Genomic DNA, 25,935 nt, shown 5'->3' on the forward strand with positions numbered 1-25,935 from the left:
GTGCTGCGAAGAGGGTATATCTTTTTGTTTTATGATAAAATGTTATATACATATATTTTTCAGAATTTCTGTTAGTTTCCATGTGTCTCTGATTTGTTTCTGTTTCCAGGATCTATCCATTGATGAGAGTGGTGTGTTGAAGTCTCCCACAGTTAGTGTGTGAGATGCAATGTGTGCTTTGAGCTTTACTAAAGTTTCTTTAATGAATGTCTGCCCTTGCAATTGTAGCATAGATATTCAGGATTGAGAGTTAATCTTGGTAGAATTTAACTTTGATGTGTATGAAGTGCCCCTCCTTGTCTTTTTTGATAACTTTGGTTTGGAAGTCGATTTTATTCGATATTAGAATAGCTACTCCAACTTGTTTCTTCGGACCATTTGCTGGGAAAAATTTTCCCAGCCTCTCCCTCTGACATAGTATCTGCCTTTTTCCCTGAGGTGGGTTTTCTCTAAGCTGCAAAATGTTGAGTCCTTTGAAGGCCTGGATTCATGGAAAAATATTGTGTGAGTTTGGTTTTTTCATGGAATACTTTGGTTTCTCCATCTATGTTATTGAGAGTTTTGTTGGGTATAGTAGCCTGGGCTGGCATTTGTGTTCTGTTACGGTCTGTATAATATCTTTCCAGGATCTTCTGGCTTTATTAGTCTCTGCTGAGAAGTCTGGTGTGATTCTAATAGGTCTGCCTTTATATGTTACTTGACCTTTTCCCCTTACTGCTTTTAATATTCTATCTTTGTTAGTGCATTTGATGTTCTGATTATTATGTGTTGGGAAGAGTTCCTTTTATTGTCTAGTCTATTCAGTGTTCTGTAGGTTTCTAGTGTATTAATGGTCATCTCTTTCTTTAGGTTAAGGACATTTTCTTCTATAATTTTGTTGAAGATATTTGCTGGCCCTTTAAGTTGAAAATCTTCATTGTCATCTACTTCTATTATCCATAGGTTTGGTCTTCTCATTGTGTCCTGGATTTCCTGGATGTTTTGGGTTAGGATCTTTTTGCATTTTGCATTTTCTTTGATTGTTGTGTCCATGTTCTCTATGGAGTCTTCTGCATCTGAGATTCTCTCTTCCATCTCTTGTATTCTGTTGCTGATGCTCACATCTATGACTCCCGGTCTCTTTCCTAGGGTTTCTATCTCCAGAGTTGTCTCCCTTTGGGTTTTCTTTATTGTTTCTACTTCCCTTCTTTTGATCTTTGATGGGTTTGTTTAGTTCCATCACCTGTTTGGTTGTGTTTTCCTGAAATTCTGGAAGGGATTTTTGTGCTTCTTCTTTAAAGGCTTCTACTCATTTAGCAGTGTTTTCCTGTAATTCTTAAGGGATTTTTGTGTTTCCTCTTCAAGGCATTCTGCCTCTTTAGCCATGTTCTCCTATATTTCTTTAAGTGAGATATTAATTTCCTTCTTAAAATCATCTACCAGCATCATGAGATACGATTTTAAACCTGAATCTTGCTTTTCAGATGTTTTGTGGTATCCAGGACTTGCGGAGGTGTGGATGCTAGGTTCTGAGGATGGTGAGCAGTCTTGCCGTCTATTAGTAAGATTCTTATGTTTGCCTTTAGCCGTCTGGTAATTTCTGGTGTTAGTTGTTATAGCTGTTTTTGACTGTAGCTTGTTCCTCCTGCGATTCTGTTTGCTTCTGTTAGCACTCCCGGGAGGCCAACTCTCTCCTGAGTCTCAGTGGTCAGAGTACTCTCCTCTGACATGGAAGGAGTACTGATGTCTGGAGCTCAGATCTGCTTCCTGGCTGAATATGAAGGCCCGAAAAGGGGCCTGTCCCAGAAGCTATGTTGCTTTTGCAGTCTGCAGGCTCTCCTATGCAGACTGGTCTCTGAGGGACCTGGGATGCAAGATCAACTTCATTGTCTTTAATAGCTGCATAGTACTCCATTCTGTAAATTTACCACATTTTCTGTATCTATTCTTCTGCTGAGGGATATCTGGGTTCTTTCCAGCTTCTGGCTATTATAAAGATGGCTGATCAGCAGATAAAAAAAAATTGAAGTAATCCCATACATCCTATCACCATAGACTAAGGCTGAACTTCAATAACAACATAAATAATAGAAAACCCACATAAACGTTGAAGCTGAACAACACTGTATTCAATGATATTGACATCGGTCATCATTTGATTAAGAAGTGGCCCACATAGGCCCCCAAATTTCAACACTTGGTTCCCAATTGAAGTAATCCCATACATCCTATCACCATAGACTAAGTTTGAACTTCAATAACAACATAAATAATAGAAAACCCACATAAACGTTGAAGCTGAACAACACTGTATTCAATGATAACATGGTTAAGAAAGAAATAAAGAATGAAATTAAAGGCCTTTTAGAGATTAATAAAATGAAGCTACAACATACCTAACCTTATGGGACACAATGAAAGCAGTCTTATGAGGAAAACTAGTGTCTATATTTTAATAGGGCATTGTGAACTTCCAGGTGTACTAGAAACTGAATCCTTGTCTTATAGAAAACAGGGGATGCTTTGAACTGCTGAGCCTCCTCACATATGTACCTCATTAATTGTTTCAAATGTAACATTTATCATACACACACACACACACACACACACACACACACATATATATATATATATATATATATATATATATATACATATATATACATATATATACATATATTCATCCATATATTTTATGTTTTCAAGCTTAGTGGTATATGATTTTTAAGGTAAACTCTAAAATTTTTCTTAATTTCATTTGTGCTGTGATAATGACTCCTCTTTTGTGTTTTACTGTATTGCTTTTGGCATTTTGGTTTGCTATTCTTTTGGTGAGTTTAGATAAGATTTGATCAATATTCGTTATATTTTGAAGAATATAACTGTTTCATCAACTCCCTATATTGTGTTTCTTGTTCCTGCTGTTCCCTTCTTTAATTTCTACACTGAGGTCACTGATATCTTTCCAGCTACTAAGTTCGCTGTTTGCTTTGTTCTTTTTCTAAATTTCCATGTTGAACATTAACTATTGTATTAGAAATCACCTTGATTTCTTAATGAAGGAACTTTGAGCTTTAAATGTTCCTGTTAGGGCTGTTTTCATTTTATTCCATAGGTTAAATGCTGTTTTGTTTCCATCTTCATTTGATTATATGAGTCCTTTTGTTCTTGACTTCTTCATCATTCACTTGTGAGTTGTTAAATCTCCGTGAATTAGTTTGCATTCTGGAGATTCTCTTTTTATTTATTTGTAACCATTTTATTGTTGCTAAGTAGAATATAAGAAATTATTTTAATTTATATTGGTCAATAATTTCTTTATATATATATTTGAGTTATAGCTCCATAGGCTTCTGAGAACAATGTGTATTCTACACTGTTTAGATTTAGTGATCTATAGATGTTTGTTAAGCCTGCTTTATCCGGGACATCATTTAATATTGTTTATTTTTTAATAAGATGATGTGTTAACCATTCAGAGTAAGACTACTGTTTGTTACTGTATATCTAGTAGTATGTTCTGTGTAGAACTAGGTGTACCTGTGATTACAACTGCCCTGTCCTTTCCATGCATTATTCCTTTAATCAATACAAAATGATGTTTATCATTTCTCACCAGAATTGATTCAAGTCAACTATGATTTTGTAAGATTACATCAGCAATATTTGCTTTTTCTAGTTCCATTGGCCTGAAACACTTTGGTTAATCATTTCATTATTAGCTCTCATCTATTTTTTATAATAACATACAGCATATATATACTTCCCTAAAGTAAAGGAAGAGATGCACAAGAACATACAAAAAACCTACAGAACTCGAAATAGACTGGACCAGAAAAGAAATATCTCCCTTACATCACATAATAATCAAAACAGCAAATGTACTAAACAAGGAATTTTAAAAGCGTTAATGAAAAAAGGTCAAGAAACATATAAAGCAGGCCTATCAGAATTACACCACACTTCTCACCATAGACTATGAAAGCTAGAAAATCCTGGACAGATGTCATACAGACCATAAGAAAACACAAATGCCATAGACAGAGAAAACAAGATATTCCATGACAAAATCAAAATTATACAGTATCTTTCCACAAATCAAGCCCTACAAATAATAACAGAAAACACCAGTACAAGGAGTGAAACTACACCCTAAAAAAAGCAAGAAAGTAATCTTTTAACAAACCTACACAAACATAATTCCACCTCTAACAACAAAAACAACACGAAGTAACAATCACTTTTCCCTGGTATCTTTTAATTTGAAAATTAGTATTACTAACATATCCTAATCTATTGAAATTCAAAAATATAAAAAAATTAGGAATTAGTAAGATGCAATCCAGTAATCTCTCTAGTTTGGTATTTGGAAAAATAGGTCCAAAATTATGCAATCCATATAAACTTTATTCGTGTTTGTACACAACCGTATCTTTCCCTGGGCTTCTCCTACCTCAACCTCTCTCTTACTAGGGTTGTTTATTTGTTGGTTTTTTCTATACTATGATTTTCAGAACAGGTTACATATTTCAAAATTATTTATGTGGCCAAAAGAAATATAGACAACTAATTTGAAAGATGGCTTATAAGAGAACAGCAAAGATTGAGACTAAATGCTTTGCTTGGATACATATATTTATTGTATCCATTTTTAAGAAAAGAACTGTATAAGTTATTCTTAATCTGAGATGTATGCTTTTTAAAATCATCAAAGCAAAGGAAACAGAATCATAACCACACCTAATATCTGTGCCACCCTCCAAGCAGAACCATTCTACATTGAAACTGTTCATGTTTGATTTCATCGATAAACCATCTTAATATCACACCATTTCTTAAATGAGTGTAACCTGATCCTTGTGGGCTGAGAATGAAGACAATCAGTCAAGTCAAATAACTTTGACCATAGCAGAAAATCTGTATCGAAAAATCATGCCTACAATTCGTTCCTTGGCACAACTGAATTTTCAACTCTTAGCTTGGCTAATATGGAGGTATAACCTTTGGTTATGTGAGGAATATTGAAGTACAGCCTTATTACAAAGACCTCCAATGTCCAAAATTTTTTCTTATTGTGGGTTTGCACCTCAGTAAGAGCAAAGATTGTAAACTCTACTAAAAACAAAACAAACAAAAAGACTTTTTCTATTTATGTTCATTAAGAAAACCTAGTAGTGATGTATTATTTTTTAAATTTTTTATGATAAGTTTTCTTTATTTAAATTTCCAATGTTATCCCCTTTCCTAGTTTCCCCACTGAAAATCCCCTATCCCCTCACCCTGCCTGCACACTATCCTACCAACTCTCATTCCTAGTCCTGGAATTCCCCTATGCTGGGGCATAGAGCCTCCACATGACCAAGGTCCTCTCCTCCCATTGATGACTGAATAGGCCATCCTGTGCCACAAGTTCCACCATGTGTTTTCGTTGACTGGGGGTTTCGTTGACTGGGGGTTTCGTTCCAAGGAGCTCTGGGGGGTACTGGTTAGTTCATATTGATGTTGCTTCTATGAGGCTACAGGCCCCTTCAGCTCCTTGGATACATTCTCCAGCTCTTTCATTGCAGACTTTGTGCTCCATCCAATGGATGGCTGTGAGCATCCACTTCTGTATTTGCCAGACTCTAGCAGAGCCTCACAGGAGACAGCTATATCAGGCTCCTGTCAGCCAGCTCTTGTTGGTATCTGCCTCGTGTCTGGGTTTGGTGGTTGTTAATGTGATGGATCCCCGAGTTGAACAGTCTTTGGATGGTCTTTCCTTCAGGCTCTACTCTGAACTTTGTCTCTGTAACTCCTTCCATGGGTATTTGGATCCCCTTCAGAAAAGGATTATGAAATTCTGAGCTAATATTCTCTTCTCAGTGAGTGCATATCATGTGTGTTCTTTTGTGATTGGGTTACCTCAAGATGATATCGTACAGATCTATCCATTTGTCTAGGAATTTCATGAAGTCAATTGTTTTTAATAGCTTCATAGTACTCCATTCTGTGACTGTACCACATTTTCTGTATCCATTCCTCTGTTGAGGGACATCAAGGGTCTCTTCAGCTTCTGGCTATTATAAATAATGCTGCTATGAACATAGTGGAGCCTGTGTCCTTACTACATGTTGGAGCATCTTCTTGATATATGCTCAGGAGAGGTATTGCAGGATCTTCAGGTATTGCTAAGTCGAATTTCCTGAGGAACTGCCAAACTGATTTAGCTCCCATCTTTTAATAGGGTTGCTTAGTTTTCTGGTGTTCAACTTCTTGTATTCTTTATATTTATTGGATATTATCCCCCCTTTCAGCTTTATGATTGGTAAAGATCTTTTCCTGCTCTGTTGGTTGCTTTTTGTCTTATTTACAGTGTCCTGTGCATTTTATGAGGTCCTATTTCTCTATTCTTGACAAACCATTGGTGTTCTGTTCAGAAATCTTTTCCCTGTGCCCATATCTTCGAGGCTCTTCACCACTTCCTCTATAAATTTCAGTGTCTCTGGTTTTATGTGGAGTTTTTTGATCCACTTAGACTTGAGCCTGATATATCTGTTTCCTGAGAGGCTCTGCCAATGCCTGACAAATACAGAGGCAGATGCTTGGATAGAACACTGGGTTCCCAATGGAGGAATTAGATCAAAGACTGAAGTAGCTAAAGGGATTTAAAATTCCACAGGAAGAACATCAATATCTACCAACCAGACCCCAGAGTTCCCAGGGCCTAAACCATCAACCAAAGTGTACACATGGAGGGACTCATAGCTCCAGCCACATATGTAGTAGAGGATGTCCTTGTTGGGCATTAATGGGAGGAGAAACCCTTTGCTCTGTGAAGACTCAATGTCCCAGTGTTCAAAGTCACTGTGGGGTGGCAGCGGTCGGTGTGTGGGAGAACACCTTTATAGAAGCAGGGTGAGAGGGGATGGTATAAGGGGATTTCTGAGGAGGGGGATGATACCAGGAAAGGGGATGACTTTTGAAATGTAAGTAAAGAAAATATCTAATAAAAAGGAAGACAAAAGAAAATATCCCAGAATAAATATATCACTGTTTGCTTGCTTGAAAGAGATGCCCCCTATAAATTTCAGGCATTTGAATATGTGATCCCGAAGTGGTGAATATTTTGTGAGTAGTATGAACTGTGAACTTGCTTGAGGAAATATGTCACTGGAGTGAGATTTAAAGTTTCAAAACTGGCACCTTTTTTAGTGATCTCTCTCCCTCCTGCTTATGGATTCACTTGTGAGATCTAAATTGCTCCTTGAATACTCTGTCTACTTGGATGGTGTCATACTTCCAGCCATAGTAATGATGATACACCCTTGTCTCTCTAGATCCATAAACCCCAAACAAAACATTCCTTCTATAACGTGCCCTGTTCATTGTGTTTTATCACAGCAGTAGAAAAGAAATTAATACAAGAAAGAGGTGATATATCCTCTACAGTGAAATTTTCAACAGGGTGAAGCAGACACTAAGAGGTAGAAAATAGAAAATCTCCTGCTCTAAAACTAGGAGAGTTAATGTTACAAAAAATTGCCATCCCTCCAAAACAATGTACTGATCCAACACAATCCCAATCAAAATTTCAATGTCATTATCCACAGAATTAAAAAAAAAATGAATTTGTGCAGAATGGTAAGATGTTCATTCTTACATGGTATATTGCACATCCACTTCTCATGCTTAGATATTATTGCAGAAGAGATGGTGGAATGAATGTAGGAGATGAAGATAAAGAGAGAAGTGCTATAAAATACTGGCTTGTGAACATGGCAGACTAAATGCAGCAAGTAAAATCATTTGAAGCTGCTTGCAATGGGTCTGTACAAGACTGGCATTCATCAATAATTAGTCATAGGTTGGGGAGGAGACTCATGGAACATCACTAATCCCTGCTGAAGTGCCAGATACTGAAGGATTCTGGGTCATAGGAAGCCACTGTCTTCAGTTTTATACCAATTGAGATCCTTAATAGGTTTCAATGGGTAGTTCAACTCTACAGTTTCACAGAAAATCCTATACATGGTTATACTAATGAGTCATGAATAAAGAGATATGAGTGTTTTAAAAGAGAACTATAGGGAATAGAGGTTAATAAAGGCAGAGGGAGATTAGAGAAGGTGAATGCTATGAATATTAGAATGTAATTTATACATGTATGAAATGTCCAAATAAAAAACAAAATCAGTAATAAGTTCATATGAAAGCAAATAAAAAAATCATTCTGTTAATCAAATTGATCTTGAAAAAACAGTACCTTATTTCCAGTTATACTACAGAGATATTAAAGAGAGCATTCGACTGTTACAAAAACAGACATAGAGATTAATGGAGTAGAAAAACAAGACAAAATATTAACACAACTGATGGTTCTTTTTGTTTGGCAAAATTAAAAAAATATACATTTAAGAAAGACAATTTCTTCAGTAAATTGGTAACTAGATTGCTGTATGTAGAAGAGTGAGTCTATATCTTCTTTTTTATTTTTATTTTTATTAGATATTTTCTTCATTTACATTTCAAATGCTATCCCCTTTCCTACTTTACTCTAAAAGTCCCTTATACCCTCCCCCCTCCCTGCTCCCCAACCCACCCACTCCTGCTTCCTGGCCCTGGCATTCCCCTGTACTGGGGCATATAATCCCTCATCCCTCAAACATATAAACAGTGACACACATAGACAGACCGACAGACACAGAAGGATAGACACAGCCTGACAGACACACACCAATATCAAGTGGATCAAGAACCTCAACAGAAGACTCAAATCTATGAAACTGCTAAAGGAAAAAGTCGTATATCGGTTCAGGTAAGGACTTGCTAAATAGGATTCATCCCACTCAGACAACAAGGCAAATAATGGACAAGTAGGACCTTGCTCAAAGAAAAGGCTTCTATAAACCAATGTAACTCATTTTTCATGTGAAGATGCAGGCTACAGAATGGATGAAAACCTTTCCAATCTACATGTTCACGGTCTGTGGTTGTCTAGAGTCTAAAAGATTTTTAAAAATTCAAAATCAAGAAAAAAAAACTGGAGCAAAATCTGTATCATGGAACCTAATAGTGCAACCAAAACAAGAAAAACAAATTCCTCATCTCCAATTTTTAAACTATTCAACATTATTAGCCATCCTGGAAATGCAAATAAAAACTACTTTGTGAGCTTATCTTACTCCAGTCAGAATGATATTTTCAAAAGAAAGAATATTTATCAAGCCTTGGGAAAATAAAAGAAAGCATAAATATAAAGTGATGAGAAAGAATTTGTTGCAGGTAATTTGCAAAAGTGTTGAAAGAGAATGCATAGCTAATTATTGTTTTCGTTCTAAGTCTACTAATACAGTTTTGGTTTTGGTGGTGGATTGTGAATTGAGGTGATGTTGAAATTGTAATATTTCATGTGAAGGTTCAATTATTCTTGTATGTCAATTCTTTTTTTATTAGATATTTTCTTTATTTACATTTCAAAATGTTATTCCCTTTCATAGTTTCCCCTCTGTAGCTCCCCTATCCCCTTCAACCTCCACTACTCCCCAACCAACTCACTCCTATTCCAGGTCTTGGCATTCCCCTATACTGAGGCATAGACCCTTCACAGGAACAAGGGCCTGCCTCTCCTCCCATTGATGACTAATTAGGCTATCTCTGTTACATATATATCTAGAGCCTCAAGTTCTACCATGTGTTTTCTTTGATAGGGGGTTTAGTTCCAAGGAGTTCTTGTGGTACTAGTTAGTTCATATTGATGATCCTCTTATGGGGCTTCAAACCCCTTAAACTCCCTGGGTACTTTCTCTAGTTCCTTCATTAGGGACATTTGGCTCCATCCAATGGATGATTGTGAGCATCCACTTCTGTATTTGCCAGGAACTAGAAAAGTCCCTCAGGAGACAGCTATATCAGGCTCGTGACAGCAAACTCTTGTTGGCATCTACCACAGTGTCTGGGTTTGATGGTTGTTCATGGGATGGATCTGCAAGTGAGGCAGTCTCTAGATTGTCATTCCTTCAGGCTCTGCTCTGAACTTTGCCTCTACAACTCTTTCCATGGTTATGTTGTTCCCCTTCTAAGAAGGATTCTAAACTTATGGGTATTATCCACTTATCAGTGAGTGCATATCATGTGTGTTCCTTTGTGATTGGGTTACCTCACTTGGTATGACAACCTCCAGATCAATCCATTTATCTAAGAACTTCATAAACTCATTGCTTTAATAGCTGCATAGCACTCCATTCTATAAATGTACCACGTTTTCTGTATCCATTTCTCTGTTTGAAGTTTTTTTATAATAAACTTAAAATGCTTAAAAATTTTATAAGATTTGTTTTTAAATCTGGGTCTAGCTTTTCAGATGTGTTGGGGTGCTCTGGACTGGGCACGGTGGGAGTGCTGGGTTCTAATGATGGTGAGTGATCTTGGTTTCTGTTAGTAAGATTCTTACGTTTACCTTTCGCCATCTGGTAATCTCTGGAGTTAGTTGTTATAGTTGTCTCCGGTTAGAGATTATTTCCCTCATGATTTTTAGCCTCTATCAGCAGACCTGGGAGACTAGCTCTTGTCTGAGTTTCAATGGTCTGCAGGCAAGCTCTTCTCTTACAGGGAAGGTGCACAGATATCTGGTGTTTGGACCTGTCTCCTGGCCAAAGATGAAGGCCCAAAACAGGACCTGTGTCAGAAGCTGTGTTGCTTCTGCCTGTCACAGAAGCTGTTAGCTTTTGTAGTCCACACTCTCACCTGCACAGATTAGTCTCAGAGGGATCCAGGAACCAAGATGGCTCCCCCAGGTGCTCCTGCAAAGCCCTCCCTGGCAGGGCGGACACCTATCCTCTGGCAGGGAAGGTGCCTGGATGTCTGGAGCCTAAAAAGGGGGCTGCCTCAGAAGCTCTGTGGCTCCTGCCTATACTAGAAACTGTTAGCTTCTGTAGTCCACACTCTCACCTGTGCAGACTACTTTTAGCGAGTTCCGGAGCCAAGATATCTCCCACCGATGCTCAGGCAAAGCCCTCCCGGGTCAGGCGGACACCTATCCTCTCTTTTTCTGAGATGTATGGCTTAACAGATCTCAGTGATTTCAATGTACTTTCTTTGTTACACAGTCATGATCAAGAAGAGAATAAATATATAGGTCATGGCCTTTTGGCCTTCATTTGGATTTTTCCTCCATCTATACTTCTCAGGATCCCACTAAGTAAGGAATGATGCTGCTCACAATATACATTATCCTTCTATATCTTCAATTAATAATCAGGACAATGTTTACATACATACACACATGCCAATTGTATCTACATGATTCCTAATTAGGACTGTCTTCCCGGTATTTATAGATTGTGTCCAGTTTCCTATTTCTTTTTTCCTTTAATGATATTTTCTTTATTATTATCTGGGATGTATGTGTGCATAGTGTCTGTGTGGATACACATGTCACAGAACATCAGTGATGATCTGTGGGCAACTTTGTGGAGTCATTTGTTTCCTTCTGATTTATTCAGGTTACAGAAAATGAGATGTGATCATAAGGCTTATATGATAAACACTTTTATACATTGAGCCATAAAACAATTCCTTCATTCCCTTTTAAAAATCTATTCATTTCATTTACAATTTCGAATTTTTGTTAATTTCTACTTTTTTGTTCAGTAAAGTTGCTCATGTCTTTCTTTTAAAAATGATACCATTAGGAACTGAACAGAAGGCTCAGTGATCTATAGCACTTGCTGCTTTTTTAGAGGAGTAGAGTCTGGATCCCCACACTCAAACCCTGAGTAGGTGATGATTTTCTATAACTCCATATTCAGAGTAACTGACATCCTCTTCTCTCTTTTGCAAATAAAAACATACATACATGCAATCTCACAAACATAACATAGGCATATATGGAAATAAAAAATAAAATAAATCGTATAAATGATTTCTTTTACTTCAACTTTCTAGGGCTTACTATAGTCTCTGAATCTCTGTGTATACAGCTGTAAAATGAGGTATTCTTTTCATTGATCTTCCTTCTCAAGGGCTACAAGACTAATGTTCTTTGAGTTAACTCAGTATCTCTGTGCTCTTTGTATAAGTTTTTAAATATATCTTTTAACTCTTTGATAATCGCATAAATTGTATTTTTATCACATTCATTCCCTTTCCTGATTCCTCCCTTATACTGCTTCTAATCCCATAAGCATCCAACTTTGTATATTATCTTTTTAAGATTTAGTTTTATTTTATGTCTAGGTGTCTTTTATCTGCATGTATGTATGTGAACCATAATGAGAGCATTACCCACGATGGCCAGGGGTATAAATTATCTTCTAGAACTGAAGTTACAGAAGATAGTGAGTTACCATGTTGGTACTGGGAACTAAACCAACATCTTCTGTGGAAGCAGCAAGTGTTCTAAAATCCTGAGCCATCTCTCCAGTCCTGTTGCTTTTTAAAACCATCCATTGCAATTAATTCTGACTATACATCTTTGGGTGTATGAATATTCAATGTAGTTGGATAAACACTCAGAAATAAACTGACTCTCTTCAGGAAGCCATCAGTCACTAGTAGTTCCTCATAGTTGGCACATCATGACCAACCTCTTGCTCCATGCAGGAACTCAGTCTCTCTTGAGCTTACACAGGTCTTGCACATACTGTCACAACTGCTGAGTTAATGTGTCCAACTGCCATGAAGTGTTCATAAAACACTGTTTTAGTCAAGTCATCCACCACCTCTGCCTCTATAATATGTCACATCCACATCCAATATGATACCTAAACATTGGAGCAAAAGGTTTAATATAGAATCCAAATTTACTGCTCACCACTCCAAAGTCTCATATTGTCTGTACCAATAGGAGCTGTGGGTCTGTGACTTAATCTCTGTTTACTACATGGATACACTTTTCTGATAGTGGATGAGAGATGAACTAAACTATCATGAAAATTCATCATGAGGTGGTTTCTGAAGAAGATTTAAAAACTCATTCTTGGAATAAATATGTCTTAGATATTGGAACTGGTGTCCTTCAAAAGTAAAGTGAATTGGCATCATATATTGGCTTCTTCATCCTGAATTATCTGCTTTTAGAATTTTATTTAGACAAGCATTAGATTTTCCTATGTCCGTTGTTTGTGCTTGATTTAGTTTTCAAATTTTTTGTGATTTTTACATAATATTTCTATTCTTCAAAAGATAAAAAATGAATATGTTATATCATATTCTGGCAGATTTGCCAGTATGTATTCCAACACATTATACATCACATAATATGTCCATAGTGGAACTTAATTTTTTTCAAAACAATACAACCCCCTAATGCTAATTTGTGATGTTCATATGTGCATGGATGTGGGGCCGTCCATGTGGGCACTAGAACCATAATAGTAGTCCTATATGAAAAGGGTGTGGAAGTCTTTCTCATCTAGCAGTCATTAACTGCAAATAGATCCTCAGTGAGGAGTACAGATTCAGGAAACCCTCTCCCATGCATCCTGGAATATTAACCAGCTTTATGTTATGCAGTTTTTCTTTAGGCAACCATTGGTGATATGAGCACATTTGCATAACAGCTAATTTATATTCAAAGGACAATATTTACAGAGCATTCCAAATTTCAAAGCATTCCACCACATTCTCTAGCTTTTAATTTCTACTTCCTGTTCCATTGTATTTCCTGAGCCAGAGATAGTTGCAAAACTAATCTCTAACAAAGATATAGAACAGCACAAATCTATGGGTATAAATACAAATATTTAAACTGTAGTTTGACAATATGACCATTTAGTAAATTGACAGTCGGAATCCTAGTTTGGAAATATGACATCATCAACCATGGGTTCATGACCAGGATTATAGTACCAGGCATGAATTCCATCTCAAGGATCAAGCCTCAAATCCAATCAGACATCATTTAAGTAACCCCATAACAATTGTGTCATTATTGCACTACTGGACACCTCTGACCTTGCACATCTATATTGCAGCATGTGAGTTCAACTCAGGAAAAGAGCACTATGTAAAAAATCAGGGACTGAAAATTGAAAATTGAGAAATGGAAATGATACCCCTATATACTCCCAAAGGGAATTGTAGACATAGGTATGCTGCGTTGAGATATTCTGTTGAAATTACTGTCTCTTGTCTTCCCCACTTGGCAGTGCCTTATATAGTTCTCTTATATACTCTAAAACCTCACAAACATATTCTCTCTCTCTCTCTCTCTCTCTCTCTCTCTCTCTCTCTCTCTCTCTCTCTCTCTCCATCTCTTACACACACACACACACACACACACACACACAAACACACACACACTCAAAGGAGCATGATCCCCTTAACTAACTTTGTTGAGATGATTATTAATGATGTCATATAGCTTTGATTCATACATCTATTAGATTTCTGCCAGTAGGTTGCTTTACTGATGGAAATCTTTCTTTCCAACACCATATAAAATACTGTTCTCCCATCTCTGTTATCAAATCGTTGTGTTTTCTTCATACACCTCACCAGGAGGCAGGAATTTACAGAAATCACCTCTAGATTTCTGTATTGTTGTGATAGATTTCCCCCAGCACACACCTCTGTCCTTGCACCTTGACAGTAGAATATCTCCTCTTGGCATCAATGGTAAAGCTGTGTGGTAATGAGTTTGATAATGAACTTGATTTTATCACTTCTCTATATCTGTGTTAACCTCAAACATCATGTTTAATGCTATAAATACAGACTAGTTAGATTTTTCTTAGTGAAGCTTTCTGCTGCTGCTTTCAGAAAATGAAGAAAGTCAAGCATACCCTGTGTTAGTGCTTTGTAACTGACACTCCACTTCTCCCTGCACACAGTCATATATGGATCATGGTTTGAGCATGTCCGTGGCTGGCTGTCCATGAGAGAATGGGACAACTTCTTGGTACTATACTATGAAGACATGAAAAAGGTGACCTTACAGTTACCACTCAGTTAAGTACAAGAACCTATTACAACAACAACAACAATAAAAAAGATGAAAATTAGGCATGGGATCTAGAAAGGCAGAGAGAAACCAAAGATCTGCTCTCAACCTACCTGCTCCCCTCTAGGGATGGAGAAAAATATTTATTAATAAAAAGAAAAAGTGCAACCAGACAAAAACTGAAAGATGCAATTATTCAAAATTAAATTAGACCTCGGAGTGTTTATCTCTGAGGAAGCAGAAGGGAGGAACCTGGGAGGGAAAGTGTATGGGGGGACTGGGAGGGACACGTGAACCTGATCTAGTATTGGGTGAAGGAAAAGGACTGAAACTCTGATGGCCAGCAGAAAGAATGGAAACAGGCATCCTCTGAAAATAAGAGGTTGGGGGGACCCTCCAGAATGCACCAGAGACCTGGGAAGTTAAAGACTCTCAGGACTCAAAGGGAGAGAACTTAGATGAATTTCCATGCATTTGGGAGCAGGATGTTATAGACCCTACCTCCACCATCTGCAGGAAGACAGGGCATCAAATGAAGGAGAGTGGGCCCATCCCACAGTCATAAGTTTAACCCATAATTTTTCCTGTCTGAAAGAATGACAGGGTTGGAAATGGAGAGGAACCTGAGGAAAAGAAGGTCCAGCAAAAGACCCAAAGTGGGGTCCAGTTCAAGGGGAGGTCACAAGGTCTGACACTATTTCTGAGTCTATGGATAGCTTACAAAAAGGGTCCTATGATGAATGCCCTCTGAAAAACCCAGCAAGCAGATGAAAGCATCAGAGGCAAATGTTTGCACCCACCCAATGGACAGAAGCAGCTAACACTTGTTTTTGAATTAGAGTACGTTGAAAGGAGAAGGGTGATCCTTTAGGAGGACAAAGAGTCTCGATTAATCTGGACCCCTGAGATCTTTCAAACAGTGGACCACCAGACAGCATACACCAGCTGATATGAGGCCATCAACACATATACAATAGAGAATTTCTGGGTCACTGTTCATTCAAAGATGATGCATCTAACCCTTGGGAGAAAGAAGGACACAGGGAGATTCGATGTCAGCTGGGTTTGGGAGGACACCGCCATAGAGATACCATGGTGGGGAGGATGTATGCAATGTGGAACAGTCATAGGGTGGATCAGAATATAAGGGAATAAAATATAGAGTGTAAAAAATAAATAAACTTAAATAATTAAAAAAGTTTCATCATACTCTTTTTCCCATATGTAGAATCTTTTACTTAATCATCATTAAGTTCAGTTTTCCCAAGAAAGGATCACTACCCAGCTGTCTGCTACACACTACTGCACATTCCAATAAGTCTTCTATCTGACCATTAACACATTCTTTTCAGTTATTATCATGATTGTTTACATTTGTATGAAATATTAAGCAGTACTCTGATAAATATGTAAAAAAAAGTTTTAAACCAATAAAACCTCATGTCCCCAGGGGGAGGGCTAGGATTGAATGCACAATTTTTGTTGTTCTAAGATTTTACCTTGTAATGATTATATCAGAAGATTAAATTAATTGTGGTAGTACACTGACATCATTGCAACGGTTAGAGATCTGAGACAGAAAAATTGGGAATGTGATGACCACCTGAGCCACCACCTGAGATGCTCACTCAAAACAAAATGTCTCAGAAGTACCCTCAAGTAATAAATATTGAGAACATTTCCATGAAACTGTCATAATATCTGGATTGTTCTCAGTTAGCCTAAGCAAACAGTATTATCTGGCACTAACATTAATATCTGCTGAGGATTTTGTGCACATGTCTTCATTTGCTTGATCATTGTTTAGCAGCATTTCTATAAGTTTCTATAAATGTCCCAGGGCAGGATAATTATGGTTGTACATACTTTCAGTTCCAGAACTTGGAAGGAAAAAGCCAGATAGATGGATTTCTGATCTGTGTGAGCTTGACATATACTAATCGCCACAGCAACTTCCAACACACAAGAAAAACTCCATAGTGAGGCCCTGTATTAAGAAAAAAATCTCAGTATAATGAGTGAGTGCATCAGCACACACCTGTGACCTTAGCACTATGGAGATGGACAAGGAAGGTCTGAAATTCAAGGTCATGATCCTCTAAAAAGCAAGTTTAAATTTAACCTTGGTTCTATGAGAATCTCTCTCTTACATTTTCTCCTCCCTAAAAAGAATCCCCAGCCTCTGTCTTTTAGACACCATAGATGAGCCACATTGCAAGCACACTCAATATATAAATGTTGAGTGTGAGTCCTTCCTCCCTTTGTTCCATTTCTTTTATTGCCTAAATCCTATTCATGCTCTCTCATTTGATGATGCCCTTTCACAACACTTTGATCATCCCCATCCTCAGATCCCATTTTTTAATCTTTTCTCTCAGTGCTCTCTGTTTATTGCCCTCATTTCAGTTTGTTCTTCTTTTAGGATACAAAGGGAACCATAAAGAAGATCTGTGACTTCCTAGGAAAAAAAATTAGGGCCAGATGAGCTCGATCTCATCCTCAAGTACAGCTCTTTCCAAGCCATGAAAGAAAACAACATGTCCAATTTTAGTCTCGTTAAGGAAGATCAGATTACTAATGGCTTGAAGCTCATGAGAAAAGGTAAAGAGATCATCTAGCTTCAGAATATGTCAGAACATGTGAAGGGCTTGTTGTGGCAATAAAGCTCTAAGTAGTTGGTAATGTACTGAAAGTCACTGCTCATCACCGATAGCTTCTCACAGACACAACAGGGAATGGTTTTATGGAGAAGATATGGGCTTCAAATACTCTGCAAAGCTGATTTATTCTGGGATATGAACTTGGGATTGGAGATGGTCATGTCCAATAACTTCAATGAAAAAAAATGGGAAAGAGGACAGTGTTTTATGAGGCATTTTTGTCAAGTTCCCTGTATTATATTCCTCATCTCTAAAATATAAAATAAAAAAGTGTAATGCATTAGAGCAAAGATATATCTAAGATGATAACCATAAGACAACAAAAATTACATTAACAGCTGGAAAAGATGTTGACCAGGTCAAGATTGCTGTCCAGTGGAAGCCAAGTCCAATAGTTCTAAAAAATTTTTCTAGTGTTAAATTCTGATGTTATTTGCGAACCTATTTAGATTACATAGGTTCATGACCCCTCTCTTCTTTGGAATTATCTCTCCTGGAAAGGGAATTTCAATCCTCTTTATTTATGTGCCAACTCTTTCTATGCTGGGAACAGATTGTTTGTGTGTGTGGTTTCATAGCTGTACAGTTCTGGATTGACTTTGCCAGAATGAATCAGATCTTGTGCCTCACCCAGACCTAATTAGATAATGATAGGTGAGATGGAACTTAGAGTAGAATAAAGAAGGTGTCAGTCATTAAATATTTAACACTAAATAAAAACATGGGTATAAATGAATGAAGTAAAAATTATCAGTTTAATTTTCTTTATCCATACTTAAAATGTTTCAGACTTTACCTTCCATCGACTGCTTTGGAGTGTGAGATTTGGAAACTAAAAATATAGGGATATCAGGAGTTTTTGTAGAAAAAAGGAAGTCTAAGTAGTTACCAGATTGTATTTAATCTAGTACTCATACTATCCAAATAATATGAAATTTTGACTGAGATTTAAACATAAAGATATGTCACCACTCACTAAAAGAAAATGGAAATCTATACACTAAAGATCAAGGCATATGAAAGAATAAACTGTTCTTGCCAGCTTCCCTCAGACTCCTGCACTCCAGACTCTGTGGAGACATATTTCTCTGCACTAGAAATGAATGTCTCACCAAAGCAAAGTGTTCTGTTTCTTGATTTCCTATAATGAATGAGAATTTGGCAGAGTTAAAACATTCTAAGAGGGCTGGTGAGATGGCTCAGTGGGTAAGAGCACCCGACTGCTCTTCCAAAGGTCCAGAGTTCAAATCCCAGCAACCACATGGTGGCTCACAACCATCCATAAAGAGATCTGGCGCCCTCTTCTGGAGTGTCTGAAGACAGCTACAGTGAACTTGCATATAATAAATAAAAAAATTAAAAAAAAAAGTTTTAGTTAAAAAAAAAACATTCTAAGAAAATAAAAGTCTGTTATCACATACCTGAAGGAATGAAGTAGCTCTGTTAACAGCAAAGGAATAAGGAAACTGACAAGCAAAAGCTTTAGCAGAGACAAATCACAGCAGATGGAATGGAATTTAAGACAAAATTCCATGAAGATAACTGTTGTTTCTGCTTTTCCAGGAAGATTCTTTTAGGATGAGACCACACTTGGATTTAATCTCTTCTGAATAGAAATACTATTTGTCATGCAGCACAGATGATAACAGGAACACATACATACATACATACATACACACTAATTATAATATAGTTCGGCCAAAATACTTGATAAGACCTCATTAATCTTTTGAAATTTAATTATCAAAGTGATTATATGTAGCATATGATTTTTTTTGCATTTAAAGACAGCTTTTATTTTGGGGGATTATTTTTTCTTATACTAGTGTGACACCAATATCCTTTAAGCCAGGGAATTCTGGAAACCAGGTCACTGATGGGGGACACCAAATACATTACCCACTTGCTTCACTAATTCATTATAGACAATGATGAATTGGATATGTCTGGAAATAACTTTGAAAGTAAAATGTATATAAAGATAATATTTGTCTTCTTAATTCCTCTATCACATTGGTGCCAGTTTTGAATCATCAAACTATGAGCAAATCAAAGATAATGCTAATTCACTAGACCTATTTTCCCATATCCTTTAATTGTTCTCATCTCAAGACACAAGAAATTATCTTTTATTGCCTCTGCAGAGCTACTTTGTAAGCTTTATCCCAGAGACTCAATCATTCAAGTTGTTGAGATGCATCTGGTTTTAATCTCCAAGCAATGATTTTCCTCGTGCAATTGTAGTCATTATAATTCAATATTTAGGCTCTGCAGGAAATGCACACTAGAGAGATATTTAGCCCCTGTTTGGTTGACAAGACTTTGTAAAGACAATGCCACAATCAAGACATGTATAGGATACATATTCTGGCAACACTCAAAATTCCCTGTACCCATTGCTTCAGAGTATATGTTTAATGGACACAGTAGTTGGGCCATTGATCATTTTCACTGGTATCTTCAGAAGACATTAATCAGAGTCAAAAAGGGAAGATGACCCAAGGACAGAGGAAGAAACCTGCCATCTTCAGGCCAAAAAGAAAATCCTACAAAGGTTTGGACAATACTCTGATGTGAGATCTGCAGCCTCCAGAACTATAAGGAAGTTCTTTTTCAATAAGAGTTAAGCCACCACAATTTAGGGTTATCCTGCCATCTAACACACAAAAGATTGGGGAGATTTTTAGAAATAAGGAAAGAAAATAAAATTAAAATAAGGTGCACAGAATTTGCACATAGGTGAACTTACAACTCCATGTGTGTACCTCCAAAGATGTGGTTTCTCAGATGGACTGACTTATTCCATTGGGAATCCATATTGAATTTGTTGAGATACTTGTAGTCTAGTATCTATCTGGTTTGGCTTATCAGGATCCAGGCATGCTGTCAAAAACAAGAAAACGTATTCTAATAAAGAAAAGAAAGAACCTGAGAGCACAATGGATATTAATAGGTACCATTTCATTAGATGACATTTTACATTCATATCAATTATAGTATATTATTTCCATATGCTGTATCAAGGATTTACATTTTTATGAATTCTTTATATTTTCTTTAATATAGACCTCTGGTGAATTAAAATTAACTTATGTGATGATACAGAAAGAAAGTATGTGATAAAGAAAAGAATGGCTTCTATTGTCATTCTTTTTGGATTCAAATACACACCCATCACTGTCATAATGATAACATCTCAAAGACTAATTTTTCCTCATCAGCAAAATAGGAGCACTGACTATACTTTTCTCAGGTATTCATGAATTTATTTGAAAATCCCACACTGAGTATGTCCTATATGTTTGGCACTCTTTGTAAAGTGAACAATTTAGTAATATCAGAATCACTTTCTTTTCAAATATATTAGATGCATATTCTGTGTGTATATTCAAAGCATAAATGCATGGTACATATAACAGTGTCACAGCTAGGAAATAAAGCAATGATGGGGCCTGCTAGATTGAAATGGAGGAAAGATGGGAAGAGAAGGTTACAGTATCATTAATAAGGAGACAAAGACCAAGATGTAATTATATGAAAAATATTAGCCCTCTAGGGTGAAGGAAGATACAACACAGCTTGAGCAGTTGATTGATCTCTAAGTTTCAAACTAAAGACATTCTGGAATGGAGTGGTGAAAAACAATATATGTTCATAAGACACAGTGCTACATAGGACAGGGGCTGAAATTATACAAATCTTCATGTATCTCCAAACACCATGGATGAGTGAAACAGAGTCCTTCAATGCCCTCAGCTGGGAGGGACTGGGTCCACTGCAGCTGAAATGCTGCTCATAACTATGCGTATCTGCAGCACTCATGTGACCACACACACACATAAGTAGAAACTACTTTAAGATATTAGTTAAAACTTGTTTTAAAATTATTTACTTCTATAAGTAAATACTAAGAAGTAGACAGAACACTTGAAGTCTGTTTGGATCATTGACATGATAAAACCTGCTGAGTAGGATAGCATGATATGAACAGGTTTGATGGGAAGCAGGAATAATCTGTATATATATAAAAAGATCAAGCCATTGTTGCTGCTGTTAGATTGTCTAGCATATTGGTGAGAGAGGAAAAGGTAGGACATAATTTAGACAGAGGGTGAAGTTTGCATATATGATTTCAGGACTTAAGAAATTTTCGGTAGGGCATGGTGGCACATGCCTTTACTCCCAGCCAGCACTGGGAAGGCAGAGGCAGGCAGATTTCTGAGCTCCAGGCCAGCCTGGTCTACAAAGTGAGTTACAGGACAGCCAGAGAAACCCTGTTTCAGGGAGAGAGAGAGAGAGAGAGAGAGAGAGAGAGAGAGAGAGAGAGAGAGAGAGAGAGAGAGAGAGAGAGAGAGATTTACTACAGGAAATGATAGTTTGATTTATTAATGCCAAGGACAGGGCTCAGTCGGCCCCCCTCAATTCATGGGAATCAAGGTTCCAACAGGTGAGCATGGAGTCTGGGAGAATTCACTGACAGACACAGAGAGGAGAGAGTGTGCTGAATCTGAATGTATTGTCACAAATCGAACACCACTCTTATATAATACAGAAAAGAAAGGAGTAGGGTGTCACAGCAGGCAAAATACGTTGAAGTACATGGCACAAAACAGAGAAATGACTTCAAAAGACTTACAGGAACCAGGTAATATTTAGAATAAAGATAGAACAGCCCTGTCTAGAGTCAGCTAATGATAGGTAAGGATTTCACAACATAGTTACAATTTGTCCTTCTCCTTTGAGCCTTGTGAAAGCTAGCACCAGGGCTTTCTGCTCTAGCAGACCTTCTCATGAATAATGCAATACCACAACCCTCCTATTTCCTAGGCCTTGGTAAATTCTTGCATATGAGTGTAACTTGGCTGTTAAGTATCTGTAGGGAATCTCCATTTCTCAGAAGAATTCACCAACTTGCTTCTAATATGCAATGTAGTCTGCTACACCTGGCTGTAATGAAGATTCTAAATATACTTTGCTAAGCTTACCCTGAGACTTCTAAATCTTATCCGGTAAAACACCACAAGAAAACATGCAAGACCCTCCACAATATTGCAGAGAGAAATCTGGGGCATTCTAGCTATGGGAATGCCAAGGTTCCAGGAGGCTCTTTCCTTGATACTGTGCCTCAAGTCTGCTTCCAGATTTCTAAACCTGTAATATGAGTCACTACTGGAGTGGTTGTAGCATATTAACTGTGTAATCATTATCAAACAGAAGGTAAAAGCATATGATGGGAAGAGCTAGTGCAGTGTTACAACAATTATTAATCCACCTATATATCTTCTTCACATTTTACAGGCACAACTGGGGACTGGAAGAATCACTTCATAGTAGCCCAAGCTGAAGCCTTTGATAAAGTTTTCCAGGAGAAAATGACTGGATTCCCACCAGGGATGTTCCCATGGGAATAAGTTTTCAAAACTTTTAAATAATATATGAACACTGATGTTTATGTTCCGGTTGTTCTATATCTTGAATGCCTGGATGTGGTCATAGAATAAATCCTGTTGTGGAATTGTGAGAGTGAATTTTTAAAACCTTGTGTTACTAATACTAGTAGTAGCAACAGTAGTGGTGGTAGTGCTGGTGTGTATACCTTTCTGTTTGTAGTACCTACAGAGGCCAGAAGAGTGCCTTGGTTCCGAGGGACCTGCAGTTGAATGTAGCTGTAAACTTCCTTCTTTGGGTCCTAGGAACTCATCTCAGGTCCTCTGCCTAAGCCATACAGTACTACTAATATCTCTCCATCTTTGAGAGTCATCTCTTCAGCCTAGAACCATGGAATCTTGAGTCATCATATATTTGCTACTATTATTATTGTCATGTTGTGTATTATCAGCAAATTCCAATTCACTTTATAGAATTCCAGCTTTAAAACATTTTATTTTCATTTAAATAGGTCATTTATTTGTAGTTTTATTGAATGAGATTGGACATGAAAAATTTTCTAAGTGTGACACTATGGAAATTGCACAAGAATTACTCAGTATTTGTGCATTTATCATACTTTGCATGAATACCAGCTTCATTATTTGCAAGGAAATATATATATTCTTAACGTTTTCATTTGTTTATTTATTCTATTTACATCCTTCTTGCAACCACCTCACTACTCTCCTCCCAGCTGCACACTTACAACTTCCTCATTCTGTCACCTCTCCTCAAGGAAGGGGTTTCCCTTGCATTCACCCACTCAGGGACAAACCCACCCTGGTGCATCAAATCGCATAGAACTAAGTACATCCCCTCCCACTGAGGCCAGACAGGGCAGCCCAACTTGGGAAAGGGATACAAAAGGAGGCAACAGAGTCATAGTCAGAGACAGCCCCCCCCCCCTGGTTCAATTAGTCTTCATGAGACAAACATGAAGACTAAGATGTATACTTGTTACATATGTACAGGCAGCCTAGATCCAACCAGTGCATACTCTTTTGTTGGTGGTTCAGTCTCTGGGAACCCCCATAGACCCAGGTGAATTGGCTCTGCAGGTTTTCTTCTGATGATCTTGACCCTTCCAGCTCCTTCAATCTTACCCACAATTCTTTCATAAGACTCCCTGAGCTCTGTAGTAGAAGTTGAGAACACAGATGGTCATACATGCCAGAAGTTCTTGGACAGGAGTTTTTAGCTTTCTTGTTTTGTTTTGTTTTGTTTTGTTTTGTTTTGTTTTGTTTTGTTTTGTTTTGTTTTGTTTTGTTTTTAACCACATAAAATGAAGAGTTATTCTTCTAAGGTGGATAAAGAAGTCTGTAGGAATTTTTATAGAAGTCTCACTGAATCTAATGATTGCTTTTGGTAAAATGGCCATTTTTACTATGTTAATCCTACTTGTACATGAGCATGGAAGATGATGCCATCTTCTGATTTCTTCTTCAATTTCTTTTCAGACACTTGAAATTCTTATTATACAAATCTTTCACTTGCTTGTTTAGAGTCACACCAATGTATTTTATATTATATGTGGGTATTCTGAAGGGTTTGTTTCCTAATTTTTCTTTCTTTCTTTCTTTGTCTGTTTTTTTTTTTTTTTTTTTTTTTTTTTTGCTTTTTGGTTTTTTGTGACAGGGTTTTCTCTGTATAGGTCTGGCTGTCCTGGAACTCACTTTGTAGATCAGGCTGGCCTGGAACTCAGAAATCTGCCTGCCTCTGTCTCCCAATTGTTAGGATTTAGTTGTGTGCCACCATGCCCTCCCTTTAGCCCATTCATCTTTTGTGTAAAGGAAGGTTAATAATTTTTTAGTTAATTTTTGTATACAGCTACTTGGCTGAAGATGTTTATCAGCTGTAAGTGTTCTTTGATAGAATTTTAGTGGTCACTTATGTATACTATCACATTATCTGCACATAGTGATATTTTGACTTCTTCCTTTCCAATTTGTATCTCCTTGATCTTCTTTTGTTGTATTATTGAAATATCTAGAACTTCAAGTACTACATTTAATAGATATGGTGAGAGAGGATAGCCTTATCTTGTATCTGATTTTAGTGGAATTGTATTAGGTTTCTCTCCATTTAATTTGATTTTGGCTATTAGCCTGATGTATATTACCTTCATTATGTTTAAGTATGTACAATATATATCCCTGATAACTCCAAGACATTTAAAATAAAGTAGGAATGATGGATTTTCTCAAAGTTTTTTTTTTTTCATAATCTGACAAGGTGATCACATGTTATTTTTCACATTCTGTTTGTTTGTTTATATGGTAGAGAATATTGGTAGATTTTTGTATGTTGAACATCCCTGCATTCCTGGGATGAACCCTATTTGATCATCGTGGATTATGATTTTGATGTGGTCTTGGATTGGGTTTGCAAGTATTTTGTTGAGTACTTTTGCATCAATGTTTATAACGAAAATTTATCTGTATTTCTCATTCTTGGTTTTGTCTTTTCGTTGTTTAGAAATCAGGGTGACAGTTAACTCATAAAATGAATTTGGCAATGTTCCTTCTGTTTATATTTTGTAGAATAATTTGAAAAAGTATTAACACTTCTTTGAAAGTCTAGTAGAATTCTGTGCTAAAATCTCTCCCAAGGCTTGTTTGTCTGTCTTTTTCTTTCTTTCTTTGTTTTCCTTGGAATGAAAGATCTTTATGACTACTTTTGTTCTTTGGCGGTTATAATTCAATTTGAATTGTTTACCTGATCTTGACTTAAGTTTGTTAAGTGAAATCTATCATGAAAATCATTGATTTTACTTTTATATTCCACTTTATGAAGTACAGGCTTTTGAAGTAATACATAATGATTCTTTGTATTTCCTATTTGTCTGTTATGTCCCCCTTTCATTTCTGATTTTGAAAATTTGAAAATTCTCTTCTGTCTTTATTTAATTTAGCTGAAGTCTTGTCTATTTTACTGATTTTCTCAAAA

At 36.9% G+C, this 25,935-nt stretch overlaps 1 pseudogene; it reads left to right on the top strand.

Moving 5' to 3' along the window:
• Positions 1-23,087, top strand: part of LOC147003531 (sulfotransferase 2A1-like) — a 35,002-nt pseudogene extending 11,915 nt beyond the window's left edge.
• Positions 23,088-25,935: the final 2,848 nt, after the last annotated feature.

This window comes from Mus caroli, unplaced genomic scaffold, assembly GCF_978045245.1.
Source record: "Mus caroli unplaced genomic scaffold, Mus_caroli_1 scaffold_8, whole genome shotgun sequence".
NCBI lineage: Eukaryota > Metazoa > Chordata > Mammalia > Rodentia > Muridae > Mus > Mus caroli.